Raw genomic sequence first — 18,252 nt, forward strand, 5'->3', positions numbered from 1 at the left:
AAGAACCTCCTCCTCCCACATGAATAGGTGTCTTCGCCACTCAAAATTCCACTCCGTCCCTACCTCTGTCACCACTCCAACCTCCCCCACCGAATCCTCCTTTTAATTTGAAATAGAATAAAGTCTAGGATATTTTAATCGAAAGCACCTCTCCCCTCTCCACTTATCATTCCAAAATCTAGACGCCAAACCATTGCCCATCTCTCGCTCCACTTCCGAATTGAACCACCCTATACCTCCAAAATCACCTATATTGATAACATTTTTCCACCAAAAAGAAGAGTATCTCGGCCACACCATAGATTCCCTTTCCAACCATAGAGGAAAGGGTGTCACGGGTAAGAGGGAGGAGAGGAAGGAGGTCATGCCGTTGGGTGAGGGAAAAAAACATTTGTCGAGGGAAAAAAAGTGAGCTGGCGGGACGAAATAAAGGAGAACGGGGAGGGTGTGAAAAGGGTAGGGAGTATGTGAGATTCGGTAAGGTGAACGTGAGGGATGATGGAGGTGAGGATGGTGTAGGTGGTGGTAAGGGGGCGTGGGAGTCAGGTGTGAGGAAGAATATCCCGGTTTACGGGATCATGGCTGATGATGTTACAGTTGAACATGATGTGATCTGTTCGTAATCTTGTTCGGACTTATCAATCAAATTCTGATGATTTATCGTGGGCACGGACAGGGCCGGCCCTAGGCATAGGTCGGGAGTGCGACGGCCTAGGGCCATGCCTGTAGGGGGTCCTAAAAATTTTTTTATCTAAGGGGGTGTATATTGCAAGAACTGGATTATTGGGGGTTTATATAGTAAAATATACCTACAGACAGGCCCAAAACATTGACATTAAAGACTGGGCTGAAGTCTGTTATTGCTTTGGCCCTTTTGATGCAATTTGTTATATATATCCCATACAAAACCAAGCCTTCTATTTACACCCTCCCAAATAAAATAATGGACCCTTTGTTCCTAATAATGTGCCAAGACATTTGTGATATTTTTCGGGGGCCCTTTGTTCCTAATTATGTGTCTTACTAATATTAAAAATATTTGTGGTATTTATTATTTATAAAATTGAGAGAATCTTCACAACTAAACAAATTATATTTTTGTCGAAATTGTGCCTAATAAAAAACTTTCAGTCTACTTCACAAGAGCAATTGTTCTCTAATTCTAAGGTATTTTGTTTAATTTTGGTTTCTATGGAGTATTCAATTTATTTGAAGATGTTGCCTAAAAAAACTTTTATCTTGCAGTGAAAAGCAAAGGGAAAAAAATTCGAAATTAAGCGCTAATTAAATCATAACAAGAAACTAAAAAAGTTTATGATGTATTATGTAAGGGGCCCTTTTCTCAAGCTATGCCTAAGGCCCCTAAAATGCTAGGAACGACCCTGGGCACGGAAAGGGGTGATTGCAACTGTGTTGAATAGTGAAGCTATTCCAGTAATCCAGACACGTATACCTGATGCAGGTTTTGATGATTTGGATATTATTTCGTTAGGTGCCGATAGAGTTTATATTCGGTGTGCATCGGAATCAGATGTCATGAAGATGATTGATGATGCACGAGATTTTTTCAATTTTTTTTTTCAACCTACTCGCTGGAATAAAGACATTGTGAAATTTGAAAGGGGAGTATGGGTCCGTATTTTTGGCATTCCTATTCACGTTTGGAACACATATTTTTTTAAGTTGTCCATTTTTTATTGTGGAAGATTTTTAAGGTTGGACAATTGTACGGTTGCTAAGGATAAGTTTGACTATGCCTGTGTTTTATTGGCAACCTCATCTTTGGATGTTATTAATTTTGTGGAGCGAATCATTATTGATGGATAGTTGGTGGAGTTAGAAATAATTGAGGAATGGGGATTTGCAATTGGTGAGGATGCTTGTCTGTTGGAGGAAGAAGATGTTGATTCAAAGATGTCTATTCCTGATAATAATTTTGAGAGTGAGGTGCCGGAAATACGTGATCATGTGGCAGACCTTGTTAACAATTTATCTAATGATTGGGTTGGTGATGATAATGAGTTACAGGTTAATTCGATTCTTAAGGTACCATCTTAGTCTAAAGAATAGGTTGATAAGATTGTGTCAGAAAGTGCTCCGGTGTTACAGGTTGAATCTGAGCGTATTGGGGTAGGTGTGTCACCGCAATCGACTGTTTCTTATGTTTTGAAAGTAATGGTCAGGTGCGACAAGGAGGATGATCGTGACATTAACCATGTTCTAGAAGGACCGATTTTGAAGGCAGACAAATAGGTTCTTTGTGGGGAAAATCATTTGTTTATGCGGTGATTTTAGTGTGGTTCGGGGATTGGAAGAAAGAAGGTCAAGGGGGCTTGCGATCAATTCAAGCGATTGTGGCGCTTTTAATGATTTTATTGATAACAATGTCTTGGTTGATCTTCCTATGCATAGACGAGGTTACACGTGGTATAAGGGGATGTGAATTCCATGAGTCGTATAGACAGCTTTTTATTGTTTGAGGAGTGGTGTGCTAGATGGCCTAACTGTTTGCAAGTTGCTTGTCTGCATGGTTTATCCGACCACTGTCCCTTGGTTTTATCGGTTGATGATCATAACTGGGGGCCGAAGCTGGTGAGGTTGCTGAAATGTTGGTCTGATGTTCTGGGATACCACCAGTTTGTTCGTTTACAGTTATTCCAATTGGAGGGTTGGGGAGGCTTTGTTTTAAAGGAATAACTGAAATGGATCAAGTTAGCTCTTAAAGATTGGCATCTGACTCATTCACATAATTTACAAGGCAAGATTAATTGTTTAAAAAATAAGATAGATATTTTTGAGACTAGGGGAGAAGTCAATGTGTTATCGGAGGATGATGTGATCGAATTGCATAAGACATCAGCCGAGCTCCACTCTTTATCAAGGGCTAATGCTAGTATTTCGTGGCAACAATCGAGGCTATTATGGCTTCGGGAAGGAGACACTACTTCTAAGTACTTTCATGTTATCATGTCGGGTAGACAACGTCATAATGCCATTTCATCTACTGTAGTGGGTGCCTATATGGTAGAAGGAGTTGCAGATTTCAGGGAAGTAGTGTTTGGTCACTTCCAGTCACTTTCTTGCGCAAAATATAAATAGGCAAAGGGTGGATGACCTACAATTCAGGCTGTTATTTGCAGCTGATGAAACTATCTTGATAAGTCTGTTTCATGAAGATGAGGTTAAGGCGGCTATTTAGGATTGTGACAGTTACAAAAGTCCGGGTCCAGTTGGTATTCCGTTGGGTTTCATCAAAGATTTTTGGCCAGAATTGAAAAGTAACATTATGCTTTTTGTTTTAGAATTTCATCACAACAGTCGTCTTTCTAAAGGAATAAATAGTACTTTTATTGCTCTCATCCCTAATATTGACAACCCCCAACGTCTACATGATTTTCAAGCCATTGCCTTGGTTGGGTGCTTGTATAAAATTTTGGCTAAGTTGTTGGCTAATCGGTTGAGACAGGTGATGGGAAAGGTAGTTTCTGAAACTCAGTCAACTTCTATGAAGGATAGGCAAATTCTTGATGGTATCCTAATTGCTAATGAGGCTGTAGATGAAGCCCGTAAGATGAAAAAAGAGATGTTAAGGTTTAAAGTTAATTTTGAAAAAGCATATGACTTAGTGGACTGGGGATATTTGGATGATGTTATGGGGAGAATGAATTTTTCAACTCTGTGGCGTAAGTGGATGAAGGAGTGTGTTTCTACTATAACTGCATCGTTTTTGGTAAATGGGTGTCTAACGGAAGAGTTTCAATTCAAACGGGGTTTGCGACCCGCTTTCTCCTTTTTTATTCTTATAGCAGCTGAAGGTTTGAATATTTTGATGACGGCTGCGGTGAATGTGCATCTTTTTTACTGGCTATTCGGTGGGGGCGCATAATCCAACTTTGCTTTCTCACCTGCAATTTGCGGATGACACTCTTTTGATAGGTGTTAAGAGTTGGGTGAATGTCCGAGCTTTACGGGCTGTTTTGGTTCTTTTTGAAAACATGTCAGGTTTAAGGGTAAACTACCATAAGAGTAGTTTGTTTGGCATAAATATTGAAGACTCTTGGTTGGTAGAAGTTGCTTCTATTTTATCCTGCAAAATTGGCCACATGCCTTCCTATTGGGGGTGATCCTAGACTTTAGAATTTTTGGGATCCGGTAATTTAGGCGAAGATTGGGGGTGATTCTCCTTAAAGTTGTCCTGTATTCACTGCCTATCTACGCCATTTCTTTTTTCAGAGCTCCTGCAAGTATAATCTCTTCCATTGAATCTAGTTTAATTAATATTTTCAGGGGTGGGAGTGAGGATAATAGGAAAAATACTTGGGTGGAATGGAATTCAATTTGCATGAGTAAGGAGGTTAATGGTTTGGGGGTAAAGAGACTGAGAGATTCTAATATACCTCTTCTTAGTAAATGGTGTTGGAGGTGTTTAAGTATAAGGGCGGGTTGTGGTATAAGGTTTTGGTGTCTCGTTATGGAGAAGAGAGGGGGCGGAGTAGAGAGGGTGATAGGCGGGGATCAGCATGGTGGAAGGATATTGTTAGAATCAGAGAGTGGATAGGTGTTGAGGGTGGTAATTGGTTTGAAGAAAGCATTTCAATTAGACTTGGTAATGGTTTTAATACTTATTTTTCGTCCGACTGTTGGATAGGGGCGGTCACGTTTATGGAGAGATTTAGGAGGTTGTATGACTTATCGATGCACAAAGATCTGACGGTAGTTGCAATGTATGCCTTAGGTTGGGGTGAAGATGGGGGGGGGGGGGGGGGGGGGGGGGGCTTGGAGGTGGAGGCGTATATTGTTAGTTTGGGAGGAGGATCTAGTGATGGAGATTAGGAAATTGCTTGCTAACATTATCTTGCAGGAATCTGAGGCGGATGTCTGTATTTGGCAATTGGACATTAAAGTTGACTACACAGTTCGTGGTGTATATCAAATGCTTATGAGGCAGGAGATACATAGTCACGATGTCTCTGCGGATGCTCTTTGGCATAAGAGTGTTCCTTTGAAAGTGTCTATTTGCGCTTGGCGTCTCTTTCGTAATAGATGGCCGACAAAGGATAATTTGGTGCAGCGCGGTGTAATTACTAATGAAAATCAATTATGTGTCTCAGGTTGTGTTCAACACGAAAACCATAGATCATTTAATCATTCATTGTACTATTTTTTGTGATCTTTGGAAGCATATTAATCTTGGGTTGGTATGTATTCAGTGGATCCCCAACAAGTTATGAATCATTTTTATCAGTTTGTTTATTCTCCAGGTGCATATGTTCCACGTCGGTCATTCTTACATTTGGTTTGGCTTTGTTGTATTTGGGTTCTTTGGACTGAAAGGAACCATAGATTTTTTCTAACAAAGCCAATACGACTGTGCAGTTAGTGGATAAGGTGAAGATGTATCTTTGGTGGTTGAAAGCCAAAAATGTGTGTTTTCCCTTGGTTAATATATGTGGTGGCAGAATCCCCTTGCATGTTTGGGGATTAGGTAATCTTTACTTTTCATTTATAACATTTCTGTTCAGGACTACTTGATTAAACTTTGTTTTGCTTCTCTTTGCACTCCTTGTGCTAGGGAGCAAAACTTTTTTTTTTTGTTAATATAAATCTCATTTTGCCTTGTTAAAAAAAAGGTTAAAACAAAATATGTATTTAATTAGTAGTGTATATTTTGAATATCTTCAAGTTAAAAACTTGAACAAAAGTTATAATACTATAATTATATTTATCGTAGAGTTAAATATGTTTTTATCCTTATAAAATTTCAACATTTCATTTGTATTCTTTCTAATTTTTTTTGTCAACTTTTAGTGTCAACAAAATTATATTGGAGGCAGTTTTAGTCTATGAAATTAAGTTTATTACATTTTTGATAATTTTTTTTCATGAATGTTTAGAATGTTATGAAAAGTTCTTGCACAAAAATGGAATCGAAAAATTAGATTACCACGTCTAAATATTTGTTACTTATTTTATTTTTCGTACACAAATTTTGCTACTTATATACCGACTTTTAAGAATTCATATTTAATTCACCCATGTCATCTAAAATTCTGTGGACGGATTTTATTTCGATCAAATAGCCTAATTCCTATAACTTTACATTTTTAAGATGAAAGTGGGGATCTGGGGTTTGAATGACGATGCTTGCATATATAATACAATGTTCCAATCAACTAGGATATGTTTACGGGAACTTATAGTCGAATATTTTAGAATGTGTTAAATATGACTAAAAAATTATTCAAAAGTTTAATAGTTGAAGAATATTTTATATGATTACAAATAATATTTACTAACGTAGACAGTTGATCATAAAAATATTCAAAAAATTTAATGGTTGACGAATCATTTAATAGTTGAATAAAAATACTTTATAATGTGTTAAACATGACTAGAAAATTTAATTATGCAGGAAAAAAATCTTTCATTATTCACCAACGTTGACAGTTGTTTGGTAATTCTTTTAAAGTTAAAATTGATTTTATCTAGAGACAAGTAAATGGGGTTACTCAAGAGTTAACACATACATTAGAAGCTGGCTCCATGTTCTTTGGTAATGTACTGTTTCATATTTATGATATATTATCTAACAAAATGAGTTGAATTTCTGTCTATAAAAAAAAATGGGTTGAATTTCTTTCAATAAAAAAAAAATTAAGAAAACAATCTTTCATTATAAACCATAGAATTAAAAATATATGTTACCGATTATAACATAAAAATATAATATTTGATTGATGAGATAATTTTTTGAGAAATAGAAATTATCATTATCATTATAAACCATAGAATTAAAAATATATGTTACCGATTATAACATAAAAATATTGGATAGATGAGAAAATTTTTTGAGAAATAGAAATTATATTAAAAGCTGCAAATATGTTACCGATTATAACATAAAAATATTGGATAGATGAGAAAATTTTTTGAGAAATAGAAATTATATTAAAAGGCTGCAAAGAACTTTATATAACATAAAACTTTATATAACATAAAAATATTGGATAGATGAGAAATTTTTTTGAGAAATAGAAATTTTTGAGAAATAGAAATTATATTAAAAGGCTGCAAAGAACGAATATATTAAAAGGCTGCAAAGAAAAGAACTTTATATACTAATCTTATAACGAATATATTAAAAGGCTGCAAAGAAAAGAACTTTATATACTAAAAAGGCTGCCAAGAGCTCTACATACAAATTTTCAAATTAGCATATAAAGCCCAAGACAACAATCAAAGTGAGTGAGACACTTTGAAGTTTATAAATTATATCATGCTATACATTTTGATCGATGTGGGACTATTTGAGTCTTTTCTCACTCTTAAAGTACAAGAATAATTCAGCAGCGGTTCATAATCTTCTCTTTAGTTTGATTTGATGATTTTTGTTTTGCTTTCACTTTTTCCCTCTCTTGGTAAATAATCTATCTGGATTCTACTATTCAAATACTTTGTAGTACCTACTAATTTGTAAAAAGCAACTGAAGTTATCCAATTAGTAAATAACCCATCCTTGTTCTATATATCTTGGACGGTGAGATAATGAAATTGGATGGTCACAATGGAGGACATTTTTCTCCTAATTGAAAAGCAACTGAAGTTATCCAATTAGTAAATTTAACTGCTCATTAGATAATAGATAGTTCATTAAGGGTGTTTTTGAATTGAGGATTTAAGAGGGACAAAGTAGGAGAGAGTTTACTTTTTTTTTTTAAATTACGGACAATATAAAATAGTTTTTTTTTTTTGAAGGAAGTCTTTTAAAATACATGAACTGTGATCTTGAGGTAATATACGATCATTTATTATGTTGTTAATTTCAATTTTTTTTAAAACATTTTTTAGTTTTTTTTTGAAGGAAGTCTTTTAAAATACATGAAGTGTGATCTTGAGGTAATATACGATCATTTATTATGTTGTTAATTTCATTTTTTTTAAAACATTTTTTAGTGTTGTAATTTCATAAAGAAAAGTAAGTTCTCCCCTTCATTCCCTGAAAAACCCCTATCCAAACACACCCTAAGTAAAACATGAAAGACAAAGGTTAGTCACAAATTTTCCCTACAAACACATACCTATATTCTTTCAGCACTAGTTGAATGAGAGTTGACCATGATCCTAACTCAACGTACAAACCTTTAGATAATAAATGTTTAAATCGCAATAATCTGTTTTCAAACTCTTGCAATTTCTTCTCTTCTTTTGAAAAAGAAGGCTTTATAGATGGCAAAATTCACTCAAATGATTTTTATTTCTCTAATCAAATTTATATCTATTGTGACATATTGTCGCGAGGGTGGAAAGTGATTGCATGTATGAAACATATGTTTTAAAATGAGCCATAATTTAATTTTGGATCATACAAACATGTTTCTTAAGAACACTTTTGTGTTCTTTCAAAAAAAAGAACACTTTTGTGTTCTACTCGAGCTTGTTTGTTGTCCCTTACTCAATTCAATATCAATACAATGGATCACTTCATCAAAATTCTCCAAACCATTACTTCTCCAAATCATTTTATACGCAACATTTGTATAACTTACTCGAATGATCACTATCATCAACTATGAGTACTTTAATTAGCCTAAATACTTCAACTAGCGTTAATGACCTATGCCAAGATGCATCAAGCACAAAATACAAGCACCAGAGTGGTCAACACTCCGCAATTATTATTATAAAAAGGGTGATGTTAACCAGTGTCCCGGGGGCACTGGTTAAGGAAGCCAAAAGTGGAAATTTTAAGTCAAAAAGAACACTTTTTAAGTTTTTAATACAATGACAGCACAACTTTCAATGCAAGATACTACTATATTTAACTCCTTAACCAGTGCCCGGGGGCACTGGTTGAAGTAGTTGGGTTAATAATTCAGACCTAGACCTTTCTGGCTGGTCAGCGCTGCTACTGCACAGCAGCATTGGGAGCAGTAATGAATTGGTTAGGCTGGTGATGAATGCAACTATAGTGCAAACAGTTTGGATATTGTGGGTAGAAAGGAACAACAGTATTTTTCAAGGTAAGGTTAACTCAGTTGAAAGCCTAATACATAAATTGACAGCTGAAGTAAAAATGAGTTTCAAGGTTATGTTGCTCAAGAGTCATGACACGTGGCTGAATTCAAAATTAGGCAATTGTTTGGTCTGTCATATTCTCCTCCCGTGCTGTCAGTTTTGCGGTCATTAGTTGTGAGTTGGATTCCCCCTACGCACGGTTGCTTTAAAATTAATGTCGATGGATCAGCCTTTGGTGCGCCCCCTAGTGGTGCAACTGGAGGTGTCTGTCGTAACTGGCAGGCCCAGTTTGTGGGTGGCTTTGCTCAAAACATCGGTCACGCTACTAGCCTTGAGGCGGAATTCTGTTCTGTGATGTTTGGTATCGAAAAGGATGCAGAGCTGAATTGGAATTATTTTCAGGTGGAGAGTGACTCAATTGCGGTTGAGAAGGATTTTAAGGATCCATCTAAAGTGCCTTGGCAGCTAAAGATACGGTGGCTTAACTGTCTGACAATTTCTAAGCAACTTCATTGTGCTTGCGTGCATATCCTCCGTGAAAGCAATACAGTTGCAGATGCCATGGCTAAAAATGCACAAGGCTTACCGTGTTATACAACACAGTGATGGAATTCCCCTCCCCTGTTTGTTATTCCTCTTTTGTTTAAGGATAGTTCCGGCTGACATCCGTTTAAACTGTTATGACTTGAATTTTGTATACGGGTTCAGGCCATCTCGTAGTTTTTATAATTTTCATTACTTTGATTAAAAAAAAATTCAGCATTAAAAAGGGTAGTAAGTAGTATTTGGAAAGATTTATCCAAGTCTCGGCCTGCTGTATGTTTAATCTTAATTTTAAATATTTTTAATAATATTGTTGTAATATCCCGCTTGTCAGTATCGGAATATTACCAGTCAATCGTGTCAGAGGATTAATATTTCAGAAATAAAGTTTGACGGAAATATTTATTATGTTATGTCAGCTTAATACGGATAAAGTATCAGTGTCAGATTAAACACGTTTAAGGCAAGGGCAATTTGGTAATTGCAAGGGAAAGGATATTTATTTGGTTAAGGCACCAAAATATCTCATTTCCTATTTTCTTTCTCTCTCTAAGTTTGGAGAAAACATTCTCTCTTCCTCCTCTCTTCTCATTCGGCCCTCTCTCTTCTCTCCCTACCTCATCAATTCATCAAATCTTCTTCCTCAAAGATCCAAGATCAAGTATTGGTCCCTCCATCATCCTTCAAGAGATTGGTGACTTAGATTGAGCTTGTTTCCAATTCTTCTCCTCTTTAGAAGGGATTCAAGGCTAGGGTTTGATATTTGGTAAAGTGGGAGTTAGAGCTTGAATATGTTTGATGTAAGATTTTTCAAACAATAGTTCACATTAAGGGTTTGGATATAATTTGTTTGTTTGTAACACTATATCCATAGATTACAAAAGTAAAAACGAGAGGAGATCGAACTATTTCGCTTGCGGTATAAGTTAACGAGCAAGCATAACAGCAGCAATCTCTCGATCGATTAATAGACTCTAGCTTTATAACCAATATTATTACAATCATTTCTACAACATCCTTCGTGTCCAAAGCGACATCGTTATTTCTAAGTTAGCGTTTAAACATTTGTGTCCAAATCCCTTAAACGATAACAAAGTCGATCGGATAACTTAATCGACCGTGTTCAGCCTGATTAAGTATCCGAAAGCATTAAAATCTTGATTAAAAGTAATTATCAAAGGTTTACAAACTTGTCAAGAGTGATATAACATAAGATAGATTGTTATTCTAGTTCTAGATTTAAGAGTTTGTGTCCAAATCATCTTGAATCTCTTTGAAAGCATTAAAAGCAAGAATAACAACAATATTGAATCATTAAGCTAGAACCTTATATATTAAAAGATCAAAAGATTACATAATAGCTTGATTGTTACCTCAATACTACAAAGAAGGTGATAGTTACACATAGACATGTAAACTAATGCAAGGAATGAAGGAAAGATGAAGATTCCATGCCAAGATCCTTGATGTCTCAATGAATCTAGGGTTGAATCTACTCCTTAATCACTTGCTTTGTGTTTCTCTCTATGAAATAGCTTTAACCTCTCTCTAGAAATGTATAAAATGTTTCAATGGAATAGTGAATAGTCCTAGAGAGAGGGAAAACTTGTATTTAAATGGGCTAAAAACGTGTAATCTCGCTTAAGCGAGATACATCTCGCTTAAGCGAGAAGCCTAAATATCCAACAATGGCCAATGAAGTCTTGCCACGTAGCCCTGCTCCTTGATGAAGTTGCATCTCGCGTAAGCGAGTTAGACCTCGCGTAAGCGAGGTTGCTTGAAACTTAAACCGCCTTGAATCCTGCTTGAGCGACATGGAAGCGAGATGGAAAGCGAGATGCTCATCTGTTCCCTGGAGAAATCGCGCGTAAGCGAGATTCTAAAATTGCACAAGCGACCTGGAAGCGAGTTGTAAGCGAGTGTTGAGCTTCTCCCTGGAGGAATCTCGCTTAAGCGAGATGACCTCGTGTAAGCGAGATTTGCTTGGTTTACACACTTGAGTTTTGGTCCTTGCTTGTCATTTCCTGCATAAATTGGGTGGAATTAGGCATATAAAGCATAAATGGTATAATTACAACAATTGATTGCTTTTCCGTAGATAACTTGCATAACAAGTCACTAAAAATGCATCTTTTAACACATGAAATATATTACTTTTGAGCACTTATCAAACTCTCCCCAACTTAGCTTTTTGTTTGTCCTCAAACAAAAGAATCAAAAAGGAAACTCACAAGGCTTTGGACAAGCTTTCTAGCACAATACCAAACAATTCAAATCAAATAAAAAATTTTCAAGTGGTGATTCAAATGTGAATGCACCGGCAAGCATGAAGTTCTCCATTATTCCTAGCATAGCTATAAATGTGAAACAAGTCCTAAGCACAAAATACACATCATAAACTTCAAAACATAAACATAACTATCTATGAACCACACCTAACACACTTCTTTTAAAGTAAATGGAATACCAAAATAACAATGAGTAAGGTAATGAACACACATCCAACAATCATGCTAACATCCTATTTAAGTTAGGTGTTCATCCAAATATCGTCTCAAAAAGCATAAAAGCATGGATCAAAAGGTCTTGCAAGGGTTATAACTTGGCCGGGCTACAAAAGAAATGTCATATGTGGGGCAATTGATCAGAAAGCCTATCAAAGAGGAAAAATCTTTGTAATACAACCTGAAATTCAAAATCTTCCCTACCAAAAATTACAACCTTTGATGATTAACAATCAAACCAATAACCTTGACAACTTATTCTATTTTTGATTTTTCTTTCTTTTTCTTCTTTTTCTTTTCTTTTCTTTTCTTTTTCAAATGTTCAACTTTTTCTTTGATTCAATGTTGTCAGGTTATTTTACAACTTCACCAGAACTTAACATATAATGCCTCCTTTTTCTCCCCAACTTGAATACAACAAAACTCTAATTGAATGTTCCCCTATCCTAAGGCAAGGGACAAAGTACAACAAGGTTAAGGGTTCAACAACGTAAAATGATCAAAGTCCTATAAGATTCAACCATGAACTGGATTTTTGAAAAATTTCAGGCAAATTCAACAAGCATTGTGCTTATGAATATTGACAGTTCATGTTTGAGGACTTGATTCATTTGGCTCAGATTGGGGTATCAGATACTCACTCTTCTCACAGGTAGGCTTTATGTGGTCAAGTAGGTTACTCTCGATTCAAAAAGTGCCTTGATCCTTTCCATGCTTTCAAACAGTTCAAAATAATTATCAGATTTAACATAACTAAAACAAGTTAGACGGTGATTATCGGTCTCCAGCATATATACAACAGATTGAAGCTACCTCACATTTAGGTTAAGTACTAAGTGGTTCATAAATATTTATGTTTATGACAAGAATTAAATGAGATACATTTTGTGCAAAGTACAAATTTCACATTCATAGTAAGACCTAGAACAACAGGAAACCAATACCTTGGCATTGCGCTTTCTCACAATTCATATCATTATCACTCACCTGCTTTTGCTCAATAATTGGCTCCATGGAGCACTTTAAACTTTGATGTTCATGAGCAATTTTTATTTTGACTAAACACAAGCAAGATTAATCAAAAATTTCATCCAAAGCAATAAGTTAAAAACCAAACAACAAGCTAAGCTATTTAACCCAAAACGAAATTAAAATTAAACCAAAGTATTGAACACCCAAAACCGTGCTCAAAAAGTAAAAGTTCAAAAGCAATAAATTGTTCCAGCATAAAAATAAAAACATAATCTAAAGAGTCAAAACAAAAGTTAAAGCAAAAGCAAACTAAACATCTCTAAAAAAAATCCAAAAGATGCGGTCAGTGTGCCGCATCATCATCAACCATGTCATCAGATGGATGGAAAGTGGCTGTCCTCTCTGTATCATCATCAACACCATGATCAGCACCAACACCATGATCAGCACCTGCTCCACTGCCCCCTCCTGGGTAAATTGGCCTGTCCCCAGGCCACATGCAAGAGTCAGTGAACTGTGTAGGTGTGAATGCAAAACATCTCGGGTCCATATGAGCATCGTAGAGATGCGAGTAGATCCCCTGGTTGCTGCGAAAAACAGCTGCCATCTGGCTCATCATGTGCATATCTCTCTGCTCCTGTGCTTGAGCTAATTGAAAGGCTTGCTACTGCTGTGCCTGAGCTCTCTCAACTGCTCGCTGCTCATACTGAGCCATATATGCCTGAAAAGATGAAAAATCAAAAGTACCGAACTGCTGAGGTGCATCCTGCTGTGGCATGCTCTGATGAGGATCATCCTGCTCTGGATCGTCCTGGTGAGGATCATCCTCAGGTGGAGGTATAGGTGGAGGAACAGTAGAGGAGGAGGGTAATGGCTTAATTGCAGCTTTCTTGATGTAGCCCCTAATGTATCGATCATCAATAGGAGAAACCAGCTCTTCTAAAAACGGTTCGGTGACTGGCACCTCATGATGCTTCAGCAATCCCATAATAAAACCGGGAAAAGCAAGTCTGGTCTCTGGTCCCGCTACACCACCGAGAGCTACATGCTTCAGCTCTCTTGAAATAATCGAAGCCAGATCCACCGGCCTTCCTTTGCAAATATGCCAAATCAGAGGAGGCATCACTTTCTTTGGAGTTGTGGTGACATGGCTTTTTGGCCAGACATTATGAACTAAGAACTTAAACAGAATCCCAGCTTTTGGCCTCATATCAGTGAAGGCCGCCAAATTGCGGTTACCCGCTTTGGACTCAATATATGTCCTAACCGGTAGCAAAATCTCCCTCTCAATCTTACCAAGATTCCAATCAGCAGCTCTCTCTCTCTTTCCCCATAAGGACACAAGGCAGGTGTGTCAGGGTCATCAGACTCAGGTAAGGTGTAAGGGTTGCCTAAGTATTCATTAATGGCATCCCTATCGAAGCGGATGGTCTTTCCTCTAACCATGGTGGTGTAAGAAAACGCAGCATGCATTTCCTTAGCATCACAATCTGGTAAAGAATTTTCATAGAACTCCCTTAAAAGGTCCAGGTTGATTTTTGGGTAGGGGTTAATGAGTTTCTCCCACTTTCTCTCAGTGAACACAGCTGCAGTGTTCGCATACTCACCCTCAGGGTTAATCCGGAAAATTTTGTCATGCCAAGTTTTCTCTTTTTTCAGCTCGAGAAACCTGGCATAGGTTTTGTTTGAAGTGTAAATGGTACGGTCCGGGTTTCTGGGTAAGGGTGCAGGACGGTCTACAACACCAGATGAGGAAGCAGTGGTTTTTCGTTTCTTGGATGGTTGATTTTTGGGTGCCATCTGCAAAACAACCAGGAAAAACCATATACAGTATAGAACAATGATTAGCACATGTATGGAATCAAAATGGGTTAAGGCAAATAGACTTTAAAGGCATAGGTACAGACAATCTCGCTTGTGCCTCGCTTGAGCGAGTGGCAAGCGAGAATTTTCCAGATTTCACTTGAATACTCGCTTACGCGAGATTTTTGGTAAAGGATCTCGCTTGAGCGAGATTGTTCTGCACCTGCGAAAAATGACCCATTTCCAGCATAACACAACCAAAAACACAAAATTTTCAACAGAATTCAACCTCAATCCTCTACTAACCAAACCAATTCATGAAAAGGAACCAAAATCAAGACTTGTGTTCAACATTCAATCAAAACCCTTATTTTTCAAAGATTTCAAAATGGGTTAAAATATACAAATTTGAATGTTGAAATAAATCAGTGATGATTTTGATTCATTTGCATTGTTATAAACCTAAGGAAACAGTCTCTAAACACACCAAAGTTACTAACCCTAACCCTAGCCAATTCTACACATGTTCAAGAACATGAAATTTTTAAAATAAAAACAGAGTAAAGGCATGGGTTCAAACCTGTTAGTGATGATGAATGCTGTAAGATGAATGGAATGGATGCAATGGAATGCTTGAATTGAAGTTTGTGTTTATGTGTGTGAGAGAAGAGAGAAAAAGAAATTTTGATGGGAAGAAAGAAAGAAACCGTAACAAAAGGCAATGAGTGGGTGTGTGGTTAAGGGGAGTTATGGCATATGTTGGGAACCGTTTTAAACCATCTCGCTTGCGCGAGATTAACTCGCTTACGCGAGATTTCTCTAGAACCAACAATTCAAAAATGCAACAATCTCGCTTAAGCGAGATTAACTTCGCTTGAGCGAGATTTACCCAGATATGCTTATTGCTTTGCTTTGCTCATGAAATTATTCCTAAATGCATTAAAACATGAAAATACTTACAAAACTGGGTGTGACTCCCAGCAAGAGCTTGTTTTACGTCCTTAGCTTGACGCATTTTGAAGAAATCATGGCTCGATTAGTGAAATCGACGTCAAACACCGATCAATTTCACCACCGAAGTAGGGCTTAAGTCTCTGCCCATTCACAGTCCAGTTGGCTTTAGTGACTGGATCCTCAAGCTCAACAGCTCCATATGGTTTGACCTCTTTAACCATGAAAGGTTCGGACCACTTAGACTTCAATTTGCCCGGAAACAGTCTTAGTCTTGAATTGAAAAGTAACACCATTTGCCCTGGCATGAATTGTCTCAGAATAATCTTCTTGTCATGATACTTCTTGGTCCTTTCTTTGTAGAGCTTTGAAGATTCATAAGCTTGATTTCTCAATTCTTCAAGCTCATGCATTTGAAGTTTTCTTCTTTCACCGGCCTTCTCTTGATCAAAGTTGAGGAACTTCAATGCCCAAAATGCTTTATGTTCGAGCTCGACCGGTAAGTGACAAGATTTGCCATAGACCATTTGGAAAGGAGTGAGGCCTATAGGAGACTTGTATGCAGTCCTATATGCCCACAAAGCTTCATCAAGTTTAGCCGACCAATCCTTCCGAGATGTAGAGACCGTCTTCTCAAGTATTTGTTTGACCTCCCGGTTGGAAACTTCGGCTTGTCCATTCGTTTGCGGATGATACGGTGATGCTACTTTGTGCTTGACTCCATAATGATCTAGGGCCTTGGCAAGTTGTGTGTTGCAAAAGTGTGACCCTCCATCACTAATAAGAACTCTTGGTGTACCAAACCGGGTGAAAATATTCTTCTTTAGAAACTTTACTACCGTTTTGCTATCGGCTTTAGGCGATGCTACGGCTTCCACCCACTTTGAAACATAATCAACAGCTACCAAGATGTACTCATTTGAATATGATGAAGGAAAAGGGCCAACAAAATCTATACCCCAACAATCAAACACTTCCACTTCAAGGATGAGTTGTAGAGGCATCTCATTTCTCTTTGACATTGATCCGGTTCTTTGGCATTCATCACAATACTTGCAATGTAAATTGGCATCTTTAAAAAGAGTTGGCCAATAGAACCCGGATTGAAGTACCTTTGCGGCTGTTCTCTCCCCGTTGAAGTGACCTCCATAGGGCGAATTATGACATTGCCATAGGATCTTCTTTGCCTCTTCATCATCCACACACCTACGCAAGAGATTGTCCGCTCCAATTTTGAACAAGTCAGGCTCATCCCACACATAGTGGTTAGCATCATGGAGGAACTTCTTGCGTTGTTGCCATTCAAAATCTTCGGGAATGAACCCGGTTGCTTTGTAGTTCACCAAGTCGGCAAACCACGGTCTCACATTGATTGCTAGCAACCGTTCATCTGGAAATTCTTCACGAACCTCCAGTTCATTCTTGGTTACCTCATTGTTTGTCAACCTTGAAAGGTGATCAGCTACAAGATTCTCCGTGCCTTTCTTATCTTTAATCTCTAAGTCAAACTCTTGAAGCAACAACATCCAACGGATGAGCCTTGGCTTTGAGTCGGACTTAGTAAGGAGATACTTGATAGCTGCATGGTCAGTATAAACAACAATTTTGGAACCTACAAAGTAAGAACGAAATTTCTCCATTGCATAAACTATTGCAAGTAACTCTTTTTCAGTTGTGGCATAATTGATTTGTGCCTCATTTAAAACCTTACTTGCATAGTCAATAGCATGAAAAATTTTGTCCTTACGTTGACCCAATACCGCACCAACAGCATAATCACTTGCATCACACATTAATTCAAAATTTAAGTCCCAATTAGGAGCAATGATTATTGGTGCGGTGGTCAACTTTTCTTTTAAAGATTCAAATGCATCAAGACATTCATTATCAAAAACAAAAGACTTATCTTTGTTGAGCAAGTTGCTCATAGGCTTTGCGATCTTTGAGAAGTCTTTGATGAACCTCCGGTAGAAGCCGGCATGACCAAGAAAACTCCGAACACCTTTGACATTCACCGGTGGTGGAAGCTTTCCAATAACATCGACCTTTGCTTGGTCTACCTCAATACCCTTAGCAGAAATCTTATGACCAAGGACAATACCCTCGGTAACCATGAAGTGACATTTCTCCCAATTAAGCACCAAGCTAGTTTCAATACACCGCTTCAGCACGGTATCCAAGCTATTCAAACACATATCAAATGACGAACCGAAAACTGAGAAATCATCCATGAACACCTCCATGCATTTACCAATAAGTTTGGAGAAGATTGCTTGAACACACCGTTGAAAAGTTGCGGGTGCATTACACAAGCCAAATGGCATTCTTCGATAAGCAAAAATTCCAAAGGGACAAGTGAAAGCCGTCTTCTCATGATCATCTGGGTTCATGGCGATTTGATTGTAACCGGAGTAACCATCTAGGAAGCAATAAAAGGATTGACCGGAGAGTCTTTCAAGCATTT

This window comes from Medicago sativa, chromosome 6 (assembly GCF_051527215.1).
Source record: "Medicago sativa cultivar Bolivia chromosome 6, Bolivia_mono, whole genome shotgun sequence".
NCBI lineage: Eukaryota > Viridiplantae > Streptophyta > Magnoliopsida > Fabales > Fabaceae > Medicago > Medicago sativa.